The sequence below is a fragment of the Dendrobates tinctorius genome, unplaced genomic scaffold (genome assembly GCF_039654945.1).
Source record: "Dendrobates tinctorius isolate UK_male_01 unplaced genomic scaffold, ASM3965494v1 ptg000178l, whole genome shotgun sequence".
NCBI classification, from domain to species: Eukaryota; Metazoa; Chordata; class Amphibia; order Anura; family Dendrobatidae; genus Dendrobates; species Dendrobates tinctorius.
Window position 1 is genome coordinate 923,154 of NW_027361845.1, and position 16,011 is coordinate 939,164.

General features: G+C 32.8%; 3 non-coding genes across 3 annotated transcripts; all 3 read left to right on the forward strand.

The window, feature by feature from the left end:
• The first annotated feature begins 2,428 nt into the window (after positions 1 to 2,428).
• On the forward strand, positions 2,429 to 2,500 carry TRNAW-CCA (transfer RNA tryptophan (anticodon CCA)). The gene has a single exon. It is a non-coding gene; the product is annotated as a tRNA-Trp (tRNA).
• Positions 2,501 to 5,404: 2,904 nt separating this feature from the next.
• On the forward strand, positions 5,405 to 5,476 carry TRNAS-CGA (transfer RNA serine (anticodon CGA)). The gene has a single exon. It is a non-coding gene; the product is annotated as a tRNA-Ser (tRNA).
• A 7,911-nt stretch (positions 5,477 to 13,387) lies between these two features.
• TRNAW-CCA (transfer RNA tryptophan (anticodon CCA)) lies at positions 13,388 to 13,459 on the forward strand. Its single transcript has one exon. It is a non-coding gene; the product is annotated as a tRNA-Trp (tRNA).
• The last annotated feature ends 2,552 nt before the right edge of the window (positions 13,460 to 16,011 follow it).

Genomic DNA, 16,011 nt, shown 5'->3' on the forward strand with positions numbered 1-16,011 from the left:
AATCCAACTGAAAATAGATTAACACAACGTTGTTGACACAGGTCAGAACAGTTTTTAAAAAAGTGTTTTTTTAATTCTATAGATTAAAATCTTATCAACAATACTTTGATGAGAAATATTATTGGGAATTGAGTTAAAAACATTAATAAATGTAATAAATGCCAGGAACACCTATCGCTTTGTTCATACCATTGTCATCTTTGAATTTGTAAGAAAATCAGGCTTATTGCTAGAATCTAAACTTTAAACTGGAAATCCCTGAATCGGAACATGAAGATCCTAATTCATCCTTGTTATTACTTTTCTAAACTGTGATTTAAAGTAGCAAATTTCAAGATGGTGTCTGTATATTTCCTCATGCACTTTACAAGTGAATTATGGGAGCAAGCAAGTTTTACTGCTGTTCTCATACACTGACGGTAGTGCGCCTTACCCCTGGTCAGAATGATGCATGTTTAAATTATGTCACGTTCAAGTATCTCTTTCATCTTTTTAAAAGTTGATCGATGTTTGGGTTAAGATTGAAAACAGAAACTGCGTATTCTAACTGACAATAGATTATCATGATCTTGTTGCCACCTGTCAGGAAAGTGTTTGAAAAATTGCTTTTTTAATTCTACTGAATAAAATCTTTTCAACAATCCTTTGATGAGATATATCATTGGGAACTGAGTTCAAAACAGGAAATTTGTGGCAAGTCAGAAACACCTATTAATTTGTTCATACCATTGTCATCTTTGAATTTGTAAGAAAAAAGGGTTTATTACTATATTCTAAATTTTTCATTGGAAATCCCTGAATCTGAAAGTGAAGACCTTAATTCATCCTTGTTTATATCTTTTCCAAACTGTGATTATAAGAAGCAAATTTCAAGATGGTGTCCATATATTTTATCATGCACTTTTCATGTGAAGTATGGGAGCAACAACACTTTTCAACTGACCTCGTGGCGCAACAGTAGCGCGTCTGACTCCAGATCAGAAGGTTGCGTGTTCAAATCACGTCAGAGTCAATCAGCTCTTTATGTCTTTTCATATCTTGATTGATGCTTGGGTTATTATTGAAAACAGTAACTGCGTAGTCCAACTGACAAAAGTTAACTCGATTTTGTTGCTACCAGGCTGCAGTGTTTAAGATACTGCATTTTTTAGTTCTACAGATTGTAATCGTTTCAAGAGGACTTTGATAAGAATTGTTATTGGGAATTGAGTTCCAAACATTAGTAAATGTAATTAATGCCATAAGCACCTATTAATTTATTTTTACCATTGCCATCTTTGAATTTGTAAGAAAAGAGGGTTTATTACCAGATTCTTAATTTTTGACTGGAAATCACTGAATCTGATTGTGAAGATCTTAATTCAACTGTAGTGCTTCTGAATCCATATCAGAAAGTTGTGTATTCAAATCACGTCATGGTCAAGCAGCTCTTTCATATTTTTATAGCTTGATCGATGTTTGGGTTAAGATTGAAAACAGAAACTGGGTAATCCAACTGAAAATAGGTTAACACAACGTTGTTGACACAGGTCAGAACAGTTTTTAAAAAAGTGTTTTTTTAATTCTATAGATTAAAATCTTATCAACAATACTTTGATGAGAAATATTATTGGGAATTGAGTTAAAAACATTAATAAATGTAATAAATGCCAGGAACACCTATCGCTTTGTTCATACCATTGTCATCTTTGAATTTGTAAGAAAATCAGGCTTATTACTAGAATCTAAACTTTAAACTGGAAATACCTGAATCGGAACATGAAGATCCTAATTCATCCTTGTTATTACTTTTCTAAACTGTGATTTAAAGTAGCAAATTTCAAGATGGTGTCTGTATATTTCCTCATGCACTTTACAAGTGAATTATGGGAGCAAGCAAGTTTTACTGCTGTTCTCATACACTGACGGTAGTGCGCCTTACCCCTGGTCAGAATGATGCATGTTTAAATTATGTCACGTTCAAGTATCTCTTTCATCTTTTTAAAAGTTGATCGATGTTTGGGTTAAGATTGAAAACAGAAACTGCGTATTCTAACTGACAATAGATTATCATGATCTTGTTGCCACCTGTCAGGAAAGTGTTTGAAAAATTGCTTTTTTAATTCTACTGAATAAAATCTTTTCAACAATCCTTTGATGAGATATATCATTGGGAACTGAGTTCAAAACAGGAAATTTGTGGCAAGTCAGAAACACCTATTAATTTGTTCATACCATTGTCATCTTTGAATTTGTAAGAAAAAAGGGTTTATTACTATATTCTAAATTTTTAATTGGAAATCCCTGAATCTGAAAGTGAAGACCTTAATTCATCCTTGTTTATATCTTTTCCAAACTGTGATTATAAGAAGCAAATTTCAAGATGGTGTCCATATATTTTGTCATGCACTTTTCATGTGAAGTATGGGAGCAACAACACTTTTCAACTGACCTCGTGGCGCAACAGTAGCGCGTCTGACTCCAGATCAGAAGGTTGCGTGTTCAAATCACGTCAGGGTCAATCTGCTCTTTATGTCTTTTCATATCTTGATTGATGTTTGGGTTATTATTGAAAACAGTAACTGCGTAGTCCAACTGACAAAAGTTAACTCGATTTTGTTGCTACCAGGCTGCAGTGTTTAAGATACTGCATTTTTTAGTTCTACAGATTGTAATCGTTTCAAGAGGACTTTGATAAGAATTGTTATTGGGAATTGAGTTCCAAACATTAGTAAATGTAATTAATGCCATAAGCACCTATTAATTTATTTTTACCATTGCCATCTTTGAATTTGTAAGAAAAGAGGGTTTATTACCAGATTCTTAATTTTTGACTGGAAATCACTGAATCTGATTGTGAAGATCTTAATTCAACTGTAGTGCTTCTGAATCCATATCAGAAAGTTGTGTATTCAAATCACGTCATGGTCAAGCAGCTCTTTCATATTTTTATAGCTTGATCGATGTTTGGGTTAAGATTGAAAACAGAAACTGGGTAATCCAACTGAAAATAGATTAACACAACGTTGTTGACACAGGTCAGAACAGTTTTTAAAAAAGTGTTTTTTTAATTCTATAGATTAAAATCTTATCAACAATACTTTGATGAGAAATATTATTGGGAATTGAGTTAAAAACATTAATAAATGTAATAAATGCCAGGAACACCTATCGCTTTGTTCATACCATTGTCATCTTTGAATTTGTAAGAAAATCAGGCTTATTACTAGAATCTAAACTTTAAACTGGAAATCCCTGAATCGGAACGTGAAGATCCTAATTCATCCTTGTTATTACTTTTCTAAACTGTGATTTAAAGTAGCAAATTTCAAGATGGTGTCTGTATATTTCCTCATGCACTTTACAAGTGAATTATGGGAGCAAGCAAGTTTTACAGCTGTCCTCATACACTGACGGTAGTGCGCCTTACTCCTGGTCAGAATGATGCATGTTTAAATTATGTCATGTTCAAGTATCTCTTTCATCTTTTTAAAAGTTGATCGATGTTTGGGTTAAGATTGAAAACAGAAACTGCGTATTCTAACTGACAATAGATTATCATGATCTTGTTGCCACCTGTCAGGAAAGTGTTTGAAAAATTGCTTTTTTAATTCTACTGAATAAAATCTTTTCAACAATCCTTTGATGAGATATATCATTGGGAACTGAGTTCAAAACAGAAAATTTGTGGCAAGTGAGAAACAACTATTAATTTGTTCATACCATTGTCATCTTTGAATTTGTAAGAAAAAAGGGATTATAACTATATTCTAAATTTTTAATTGGAAATCCCTGAATCTGAAAGTGAAGACCTTAATTCATCCTTGTTTATATCTTTTCCAAACTGTGATTATAAGTAGCAAATTTCAAGATGGTGTCCATATATTTTATCATGCACTTTTCATGTGAAGTATGGGAGCAACAACACTTTTCAACTGACCTCGTGGCGCAACAGTACCGTGTCTCACTCCAGATCAGAAGGTTGCGTGTTCAAATCACGTTGGGGTCAATCAGCTCTTTATGTCTTTTCATATCTTGATTGATGTTTGGGTTATTATTGAAAACAGTAACTGCGTAGTCCAACTGACAAAAGTTAACTCGACTTTGTTGCTACCAGGCTGCAGTGTTTAAGAAACTGCATTTTTTAGTTCTACAGATTATAATCGTTTCAAGAGGACTTTGATAGGAATTGTTATTGGGAATTGAGTTCCAAACATTAATAAATGTAATTAATGCCATAAGCACCTATTAATTTATTTTTACCATTGCCATCTTTGAATTTGTAAGAAAAGAGGGTTTATTACCAGATTCTTAATTTTTGACTGGAAATCACTGAATCTGATTGTGAAGATCTTAATTCAACTGTAGTGCTTCTGAATCCATATCAGAAAGTTGTGTATTCAAATCACGTCATGGTCAAGCAGCTCTTTCATATTTTTATAGCTTGATCGATGTTTGGGTTAAGATTGAAAACAGAAACTGGGTAATCCAACTGAAAATAGATTAACACAACGTTGTTGACACAGGTCAGAACAGTTTTTAAAAAAGTGTTTTTTTAATTCTATAGATTAAAATCTTATCAACAATACTTTGATGAGAAATATTATTGGGAATTGAGTTAAAAACATTAATAAATGTAATAAATGCCAGGAACACCTATCGCTTTGTTCATACCATTGTCATCTTTGAATTTGTAAGAAAATCAGGCTTATTACTAGAATCTAAACTTTAAACTGGAAATCCCTGAATCGGAACGTGAAGATCCTAATTCATCCTTGTTATTACTTTTCTAAACTGTGATTTAAAGTAGCAAATTTCAAGATGGTGTCTGTATATTTCCTCATGCACTTTACAAGTGAATTATGGGAGCAAGCAAGTTTTACTGCTGTCCTCATACACTGACGGTAGTGCGCCTTACTCCTGGTCAGAATGATGCATGTTTAAATTATGTCACGTTCAAGTATCTCTTTCATCTTTTTAAAAGTTGATCGATGTTTGGGTTAAGATTGAAAACAGAAACTGCGTATTCTAACTGACAATAGATTATCATGATCTTGTTGCCACCTGTCAGGAAAGTGTTTGAAAAATTGCTTTTTTAATTCTACTGAATAAAATCTTTTCAACAATCCTTTGATGAGATATATCATTGGGAACTGAGTTCAAAACAGGAAATTTGTGGCAAGTCAGAAACACCTATTAATTTGTTCATACCATTGTCATCTTTGAATTTGTAAGAAAAAAGGGCTTATTACTATATTCTAAATTTTTAATTGGAAATCCCTGAATCTGAAAGTGAAGACCTTAATTCATCCTTGTTTATACCTTTTCCAAACTGTGATTATAAGTAGCAAATTTCAAGATGGTGTCCATATATTTTATCATGCACTTTTCATGTGAAGTATGGGAACAACAACACTTTTCAACTGACCTCGTGGCGCAACGGTAGTGCGTCTGACTCGACATCAGAAGGTTGCGTGTTCAAATCACGTCGGGGTCGATCAGCTCTTTATGTCTTTTCATATCTTAATTGATGCTTGGGTTATTATTGAAAACAGCAACTGCGTAGTCCAACTTGACAAAATTTAACTCGACTTTGTTGCTACCAAGCTGCAGTGTTTAAGAAACTGCATTTTTTAGTTCTACAGATTATAATCGTTTCAAGAGGACTTTGATAAGAATTGTTATTGGGAATTGAGTTCCAAACATTAATAAATGTAATTAATGCCATAAGCACCTATTAATTTATTTTTACCATTGCCATCTTTGAATTTGTAAGAAAAGAGGGTTTATTACCAGATTCTTAATTTTTGACTGGAAATCACTGAATCTGATTGTGAAGATCTTAATTCAACTGTAGTGCTTCTGAATCCATATCAGAAAGTTGTGTATTCAAATCACGTCATGGTCAAGCAGCTCTTTCATATTTTTATAGCTTGATCGATGTTTGGGTTAAGATTGAAAACAGAAACTGGGTAATCCAACTGAAAATAGATTAACACAACGTTGTTGACACAGGTCAGAACAGTTTTTAAAAAAGTGTTTTTTTAATTCTATAGATTAAAATCTTATCAACAATACTTTGATGAGAAATATTATTGGGAATTGAGTTAAAAACATTAATAAATGTAATAAATGCCAGGAACACCTATCGCTTTGTTCATACCATTGTCATCTTTGAATTTGTAAGAAAATCAGGCTTATTGCTAGAATCTAAACTTTAAACTGGAAATCCCTGAATCGGAACATGAAGATCCTAATTCATCCTTGTTATTACTTTTCTAAACTGTGATTTAAAGTAGCAAATTTCAAGATGGTGTCTGTATATTTCCTCATGCACTTTACAAGTGAATTATGGGAGCAAGCAAGTTTTACTGCTGTTCTCATACACTGACGGTAGTGCGCCTTACCCCTGGTCAGAATGATGCATGTTTAAATTATGTCACGTTCAAGTATCTCTTTCATCTTTTTAAAAGGTGATCGATGTTTGGGTTAAGATTGAAAACAGAAACTGCGTATTCTAACTGACAATAGATTATCATGATCTTGTTGCCACCTGTCAGGAAAGTGTTTGAAAAATTGCTTTTTTAATTCTACTGAATAAAATCTTTTCAACAATCCTTTGATGAGATATATCATTGGGAACTGAGTTCAAAACAGGAAATTTGTGGCAAGTCAGAAACACCTATTAATTTGTTCATACCATTGTCATCTTTGAATTTGTAAGAAAAAAGGGTTTATTACTATATTCTAAATTTTTCATTGGAAATCCCTGAATCTGAAAGTGAAGACCTTAATTCATCCTTGTTTATATCTTTTCCAAACTGTGATTATAAGAAGCAAATTTCAAGATGGTGTCCATATATTTTATCATGCACTTTTCATGTGAAGTATGGGAGCAACAACACTTTTCAACTGACCTCGTGGCGCAACAGTAGCGCGTCTGACTCCAGATCAGAAGGTTGCGTGTTCAAATCACGTCAGAGTCAATCAGCTCTTTATGTCTTTTCATATCTTGATTGATGTTTGGGTTATTATTGAAAACAGTAACTGCGTAGTCCAACTGACAAAAGTTAACTCGATTTTGTTGCTACCAGGCTGCAGTGTTTAAGATACTGCATTTTTTAGTTCTACAGATTGTAATCGTTTCAAGAGGACTTTGATAAGAATTGTTATTGGGAATTGAGTTCCAAACATTAGTAAATGTAATTAATGCCATAAGCACCTATTAATTTATTTTTACCATTGCCATCTTTGAATTTGTAAGAAAAGAGGGTTTATTACCAGATTCTTAATTTTTGACTGGAAATCACTGAATCTGATTGTGAAGATCTTAATTCAACTGTAGTGCTTCTGAATCCATATCAGAAAGTTGTGTATTCAAATCACGTCATGGTCAAGCAGCTCTTTCATATTTTTATAGCTTGATCGATGTTTGGGTTAAGATTGAAAACAGAAACTGGGTAATCCAACTGAAAATAGGTTAACACAACGTTGTTGACACAGGTCAGAACAGTTTTTAAAAAAGTGTTTTTTTAATTCTATAGATTAAAATCTTATCAACAATACTTTGATGAGAAATATTATTGGGAATTGAGTTAAAAACATTAATAAATGTAATAAATGCCAGGAACACCTATCGCTTTGTTCATACCATTGTCATCTTTGAATTTGTAAGAAAATCAGGCTTATTACTAGAATCTAAACTTTAAACTGGAAATACCTGAATCGGAACATGAAGATCCTAATTCATCCTTGTTATTACTTTTCTAAACTGTGATTTAAAGTAGCAAATTTCAAGATGGTGTCTGTATATTTCCTCATGCACTTTACAAGTGAATTATGGGAGCAAGCAAGTTTTACTGCTGTTCTCATACACTGACGGTAGTGCGCCTTACCCCTGGTCAGAATGATGCATGTTTAAATTATGTCACGTTCAAGTATCTCTTTCATCTTTTTAAAAGTTGATCGATGTTTGGGTTAAGATTGAAAACAGAAACTGCGTATTCTAACTGACAATAGATTATCATGATCTTGTTGCCACCTGTCAGGAAAGTGTTTGAAAAATTGCTTTTTTAATTCTACTGAATAAAATCTTTTCAACAATCCTTTGATGAGATATATCATTGGGAACTGAGTTCAAAACAGGAAATTTGTGGCAAGTCAGAAACACCTATTAATTTGTTCATACCATTGTCATCTTTGAATTTGTAAGAAAAAAGGGTTTATTACTATATTCTAAATTTTTAATTGGAAATCCCTGAATCTGAAAGTGAAGACCTTAATTCATCCTTGTTTATATCTTTTCCAAACTGTGATTATAAGAAGCAAATTTCAAGATGGTGTCCATATATTTTGTCATGCACTTTTCATGTGAAGTATGGGAGCAACAACACTTTTCAACTGACCTCGTGGCGCAACAGTACCGTGTCTCACTCCAGATCAGAAGGTTGCGTGTTCAAATCACGTTGGGGTCAATCAGCTCTTTATGTCTTTTCATATCTTGATTGATGTTTGGGTTATTATTGAAAACAGTAACTGCGTAGTCCAACTGACAAAAGTTAACTCGACTTTGTTGCTACCAGGCTGCAGTGTTTAAGAAACTGCATTTTTTAGTTCTACAGATTATAATCGTTTCAAGAGGACTTTGATAGGAATTGTTATTGGGAATTGAGTTCCAAACATTAATAAATGTAATTAATGCCATAAGCACCTATTAATTTATTTTTACCATTGCCATCTTTGAATTTGTAAGAAAAGAGGGTTTATTACCAGATTCTTAATTTTTGACTGGAAATCACTGAATCTGATTGTGAAGATCTTAATTCAACTGTAGTGCTTCTGAATCCATATCAGAAAGTTGTGTATTCAAATCACGTCATGGTCAAGCAGCTCTTTCATATTTTTATAGCTTGATCGATGTTTGGGTTAAGATTGAAAACAGAAACTGGGTAATCCAACTGAAAATAGATTAACACAACGTTGTTGACACAGGTCAGAACAGTTTTTAAAAAAGTGTTTTTTTAATTCTATAGATTAAAATCTTATCAACAATACTTTGATGAGAAATATTATTGGGAATTGAGTTAAAAACATTAATAAATGTAATAAATGCCAGGAACACCTATCGCTTTGTTCATACCATTGTCATCTTTGAATTTCTAAGAAAATCAGGCTTATTACTAGAATCTAAACTTTAAACTGGAAATCCCTGAATCGGAACGTGAAGATCCTAATTCATCCTTGTTATTACTTTTCTAAACTGTGATTTAAAGTAGCAAATTTCAAGATGGTGTCTGTATATTTCCTCATGCACTTTACAAGTGAATTATGGGAGCAAGCAAGTTTTACTGCTGTCCTCATACACTGACGGTAGTGCGCCTTACTCCTGGTCAGAATGATGCATGTTTAAATTATGTCACGTTCAAGTATCTCTTTCATCTTTTTAAAAGTTGATCGATGTTTGGGTTAAGATTGAAAACAGAAACTGGGTAATCCAACTGAAAATAGATTAACACAACGTTGTTGACACAGGTCAGAACAGTTTTTAAAAAAGTGTTTTTTTTAATTCTATAGATTAAAATCTTATCAACAATACTTTGATGAGAAATATTATTGGGAATTGAGTTAAAAACATTAATAAATGTAATAAATGCCAGGAACACCTATCGCTTTGTTCATACCATTGTCATCTTTGAATTTGTAAGAAAATCAGGCTTATTACTAGAATCTAAACTTTAAACTGGAAATCCCTGAATCGGAACGTGAAGATCCTAATTCATCCTTGTTATTACTTTTCTAAACTGTGATTTAAAGTAGCAAATTTCAAGATGGTGTCTGTATATTTCCTCATGCACTTTACAAGTGAATTATGGGAGCAAGCAAGTTTTACAGCTGTCCTCATACACTGACGGTAGTGCGCCTTACTCCTGGTCAGAATGATGCATGTTTAAATTATGTCATGTTCAAGTATCTCTTTCATCTTTTTAAAAGTTGATCGATGTTTGGGTTAAGATTGAAAACAGAAACTGCGTATTCTAACTGACAATAGATTATCATGATCTTGTTGCCACCTGTCAGGAAAGTGTTTGAAAAATTGCTTTTTTAATTCTACTGAATAAAATCTTTTCAACAATCCTTTGATGAGATATATCATTGGGAACTGAGTTCAAAACAGAAAATTTGTGGCAAGTGAGAAACAACTATTAATTTGTTCATACCATTGTCATCTTTGAATTTGTAAGAAAAAAGGGATTATAACTATATTCTAAATTTTTAATTGGAAATCCCTGAATCTGAAAGTGAAGACCTTAATTCATCCTTGTTTATATCTTTTCCAAACTGTGATTATAAGTAGCAAATTTCAAGATGGTGTCCATATATTTTATCATGCACTTTTCATGTGAAGTATGGGAGCAACAACACTTTTCAACTGACCTCGTGGCGCAACAGTACCGTGTCTCACTCCAGATCAGAAGGTTGCGTGTTCAAATCACGTTGGGGTCAATCAGCTCTTTATGTCTTTTCATATCTTGATTGATGTTTGGGTTATTATTGAAAACAGTAACTGCGTAGTCCAACTGACAAAAGTTAACTCGACTTTGTTGCTACCAGGCTGCAGTGTTTAAGAAACTGCATTTTTTAGTTCTACAGATTATAATCGTTTCAAGAGGACTTTGATAGGAATTGTTATTGGGAATTGAGTTCCAAACATTAATAAATGTAATTAATGCCATAAGCACCTATTAATTTATTTTTACCATTGCCATCTTTGAATTTGTAAGAAAAGAGGGTTTATTACCAGATTCTTAATTTTTGACTGGAAATCACTGAATCTGATTGTGAAGATCTTAATTCAACTGTAGTGCTTCTGAATCCATATCAGAAAGTTGTGTATTCAAATCACGTCATGGTCAAGCAGCTCTTTCATATTTTTATAGCTTGATCGATGTTTGGGTTAAGATTGAAAACAGAAACTGGGTAATCCAACTGAAAATAGATTAACACAACGTTGTTGACACAGGTCAGAACAGTTTTTAAAAAAGTGTTTTTTTAATTCTATAGATTAAAATCTTATCAACAATACTTTGATGAGAAATATTATTGGGAATTGAGTTAAAAACATTAATAAATGTAATAAATGCCAGGAACACCTATCGCTTTGTTCATACCATTGTCATCTTTGAATTTGTAAGAAAATCAGGCTTATTACTAGAATCTAAACTTTAAACTGGAAATCCCTGAATCGGAACGTGAAGATCCTAATTCATCCTTGTTATTACTTTTCTAAACTGTGATTTAAAGTAGCAAATTTCAAGATGGTGTCTGTATATTTCCTCATGCACTTTACAAGTGAATTATGGGAGCAAGCAAGTTTTACTGCTGTCCTCATACACTGACGGTAGTGCGCCTTACTCCTGGTCAGAATGATGCATGTTTAAATTATGTCACGTTCAAGTATCTCTTTCATCTTTTTAAAAGTTGATCGATGTTTGGGTTAAGATTGAAAACAGAAACTGCGTATTGTAACTGACAATAGATTATCATGATCTTGTTGCCACCTGTCAGGAAAGTGTTTGAAAAATTGCTTTTTTAATTCTACTGAATAAAATCTTTTCAACAATCCTTTGATGAGATATATCATTGGGAACTGAGTTCAAAACAGGAAATTTGTGGCAAGTCAGAAACACCTATTAATTTGTTCATACCATTGTCATCTTTGAATTTGTAAGAAAAAAGGGCTTATTACTATATTCTAAATTTTTAATTGGAAATCCCTGAATCTGAAAGTGAAGACCTTAATTCATCCTTGTTTATACCTTTTCCAAACTGTGATTATAAGTAGCAAATTTCAAGATGGTGTCCATATATTTTATCATGCACTTTTCATGTGAAGTATGGGAACAACAACACTTTTCAACTGACCTCGTGGCGCAACGGTAGTGCGTCTGACTCGACATCAGAAGGTTGCGTCTTCAAATCACGTCGGTGTCAATCAGCTCTTTATGTCTTTTCATAACTTGATTGATGTTTGTGTTATTATTGAAAACAGTAACTGCGTAGTCCAACTGACAAAAGTTAACTCGACTTTGTTGCTACCAGGCTGCAGTGTTTAAGAAACTGCATTTTTTAGTTCTACAGATTATAATCGTTTCAAGAGGACTTTGATAAGAATTGTTATTGGGAATTGAGTTCCAAACATTAATAAATGTAATTAATGCCATAAGCACCTATTAATTTATTTTTACCATTGCCATCTTTGAATTTGTAAGAAAAGAGGGTTTATTACCAGATTCTTAATTTTTGACTGGAAATCACTGAATCTGATTGTGAAGATCTTAATTCAACTGTAGTGCTTCTGAATCCATATCAGAAAGTTGTGTATTCAAATCACGTCATGGTCAAGCAGCTCTTTCATATTTTTATAGCTTGATCGATGTTTGGGTTAAGATTGAAAACAGAAACTGGGTAATCCAAAATGAAAATAGATTAACACAACGTTGTTGACACAGGTCAGAACAGTTTTTAAAAAAGTGTTTTTTTAATTCTATAGATTAAAATCTTATCAACAATACTTTGATGAGAAATATTATTGGGAATTGAGTTAAAAACATTAATAAATGTAATAAATGCCAGGAACACCTATCGCTTTGTTCATACCATTGTCATCTTTGAATTTGTAAGAAAATCAGGCTTATTACTAGAATCTAAACTTTAAACTGGAAATCCCTGAATCGGAACGTGAAGATCCTAATTCATCCTTGTTATTACTTTTCTAAACTGTGATTTAAAGTAGCAAATTTCAAGATGGTGTCTGTATATTTCCTCATGCACTTTACAAGTGAATTATGGTAGCAAGCAAGTTTTACAGCTGTCCTCATACACTGACGGTAGTGCGCCTTACTCCTGGTCAGAATGATGCATGTTTAAATTATGTCACGTTCAAGTATCTCTTTCATCTTTTTAAAAGTTGATCGATGTTTGGGTTAAGATTGAAAACAGAAACTGCGTATTCTAACTGACAATAGATTATCATGATCTTGTTGCCACCTGTCAGGAAAGTGTTTGAAAAATTGCTTTTTTAATTCTACTGAATAAAATCTTTTCAACAATCCTTTGATGAGATATATCATTGGGAACTGAGTTCAAAACAGAAAATTTGTGGCAAGTCAGAAACACCTATTAATTTGTTCATACCATTGTCATCTTGGAATTTGTAAGAAAAAAGGGTTTATTACTATATTCTAAATTTTTAATTGGAAATCCCTGAATCTGAAAGTGAAGACCTTAATTCATCCTTGTTTATATCTTTTCCAAACTGTGATTATAAGTAGCAAATTTCAAGATGGTGTCCATATATTTTATCATGCACTTTTCATGTGAAGTATGGGAACAACAACACTTTTCAACTGACCTCGTGGCGCAACGGTAGTGCGTCTGACTCCAGATCAGAAGGTTGCGTCTTCAAATCACGTCGGGGTCAATCAGCTCTTTATGTCTTTTCATATCTTGATTGATGTTTGGGTTATTATTGAAAACAGTAACTGCGTAGTCCAACTGACAAAAGTTAACTCGACTTTGTTGCTACCAGGCTGCAGTGTTTAAGAAACTGCATTTTTTAGTTCTACAGATTATAATCGTTTCAAGAGGACTTTGATAAGAATTGTTATTGGGAATTGAGTTCCAAACATTAATAAATGTAATTAATACCATAAGCACCTATTAATTTATTTTTACCATTGCCATCTTTGAATTTGTAAGAAAAGAGGGTTTATTACCAGATTCTTAATTTTTGACTGGAAATCACTGAATCTGATTGTGAAGATCTTAATTCAACTGTAGTGCTTCTGAATCCATATCAGAAAGTTGTGTATTCAAATCACGTCATGGTCAAGCAGCTCTTTCATATTTTTATAGCTTGATCGATGTTTGGGTTAAGATTGAAAACAGAAACTGGGTAATCCAACTGAAAATAGATTAACACAACGTTGTTGACACAGGTCAGAACAGTTTTTAAAAAAGTGTTTTTTTAATTCTATAGATTAAAATCTTATCAACAATACTTTGATGAGAAATATTATTGGGAATTGAGTTAAAAAAATTAATAAATGTAATAAATGCCAGGAACACCTATCGCTTTGTTCATACCATTGTCATCTTTGAATTTGTAAGAAAATCAGGCTTATTACTAGAATCTAAACTTTAAACTGGAAATCCCTGAATCGGAACGTGAAGATCCTAATTCATCCTTGTTATTACTTTTCTAAACTGTGATTTAAAGTAGCAAATTTCAAGATGGTGTCTGTATACTTCCTCATGCACTTTACAAGTGAATTATGGGAGCAAGCAAGTTTTACAGCTGTCCTCATACACTGACGGTAGTGCGCCTTTCTCCTGGTCAGAATGATGCATGTTTAAATTATGTCACGTTCAAGTATCTCTTTCATCTTTTTAAAAGTTGATCGATGTTTGGGTTAAGATTGAAAACAGAAACTGCGTATTCTAACTGACAATAGATTATCATGATCTTGTTGCCACCTGTCAGGAAAGTGTTTGAAAAATTGCTTTTTTAATTCTACTGAATAAAATCTTTTCAACAATCCTTTGATGAGATATATCATTGGGAACTGAGTTCAAAACAGAAAATTTGTGGCAAGTCAGAAACACCTATTAATTTGTTCATACCATTGTCATCTTTGAATTTGTAAGAAAAAAGGGTTTATTACTATATTCTAAATTTTTAATTGGAAATCCCTGAATCTGAAAGTGAAGACCTTAATTCATCCTTGTTTATATCTTTTCCAAACTGTGATTATAAGTAGCAAATTTCAAGATGGTGTCCATATATTTTATCATGCACTTTTCATGTGAAGTATGGGAACAACAGCACTTTTCAACTGACCTCGTGCCGCAACGGTAGTGCGTCTGACTCCAGATCAGAAGGTTGCGTCTTCAAATCACGTCGGGGTCAATCAGCTCTTTATGTCTTTTCATATCTTGATTGATGTTTGGGTTATTATTGAAAACAGTAACTGCGTAGTCCAACTGACAAAAGTTAACTCGACTTTGTTGCTACCAGGCTGCAGTGTTTAAGAAACTGCATTTTTTAGTTCTACAGATTATAATCGTTTCAAGAGGACTTTGATAAGAATTGTTATTGGGAATTGAGTCCCAAACATTAATAAATGTAATTAATGCCATAAGCACCTATTAATTTATTTTTACCATTGCCATCTTTGAATTTGTAAGAAAAGAGGGTTTATTACCAGATTCTTAATTTTTGACTGGAAATCACTGAATCTGATTGTGAAGATCTTAATTGAACTGTAGTGCTTCTGAGTCCATATCAGAAAGTTGTGTATTCAAATCACGTCATGGTCAAGCAGCTCTTTCATATTTTTATAGCTTGATCGATGTTTGGGTTAAGATTGAAAACAGAAACTGGGTAATCCAACTGAAAATAGATTAACACAACGTTGTTGACACAGGTCAGAACTGTTTTTAAAAAAGTGTTTTTTTAATTCTATAGATTAAAATCTTATCAACAATACTTTGATGAGAAATATTATTGGGAATTGAGTTAAAAACATTAATAAATGTAATAAATGCCAGGAACACCTATCGCTTTGTTCATACCATTGTCATCTTTGAATTTGTAAGAAAATCAGGCTTATTACTAGAATCTAAACTTTAAACTGGAAATCCCTGAATCGGAACGTGAAGATCCTAATTCATCCTTGTTATTACTTTTCTAAACTGTGATTTAAAGTAGCAAATTTCAAGATGGTGTCTGTATATTTCCTCATGCACTTTACAAGTGAATTATGGGAGCAAGCAAGTTTTACAGCTGTCCTCATACACTGACGGTAGTGCGCCTTACTCCTGGTCAGAATGATGCATGTTTAAATTATGTCATGTTCAAGTATCTCTTTCATCTTTTTAAAAGTTGATCGATGTTTGGGTTAAGATTGAAAACAGAAACTGCGTATTCTAACTGACAATAGATTATCATGATCTTGTTGCCACATGTCAGGA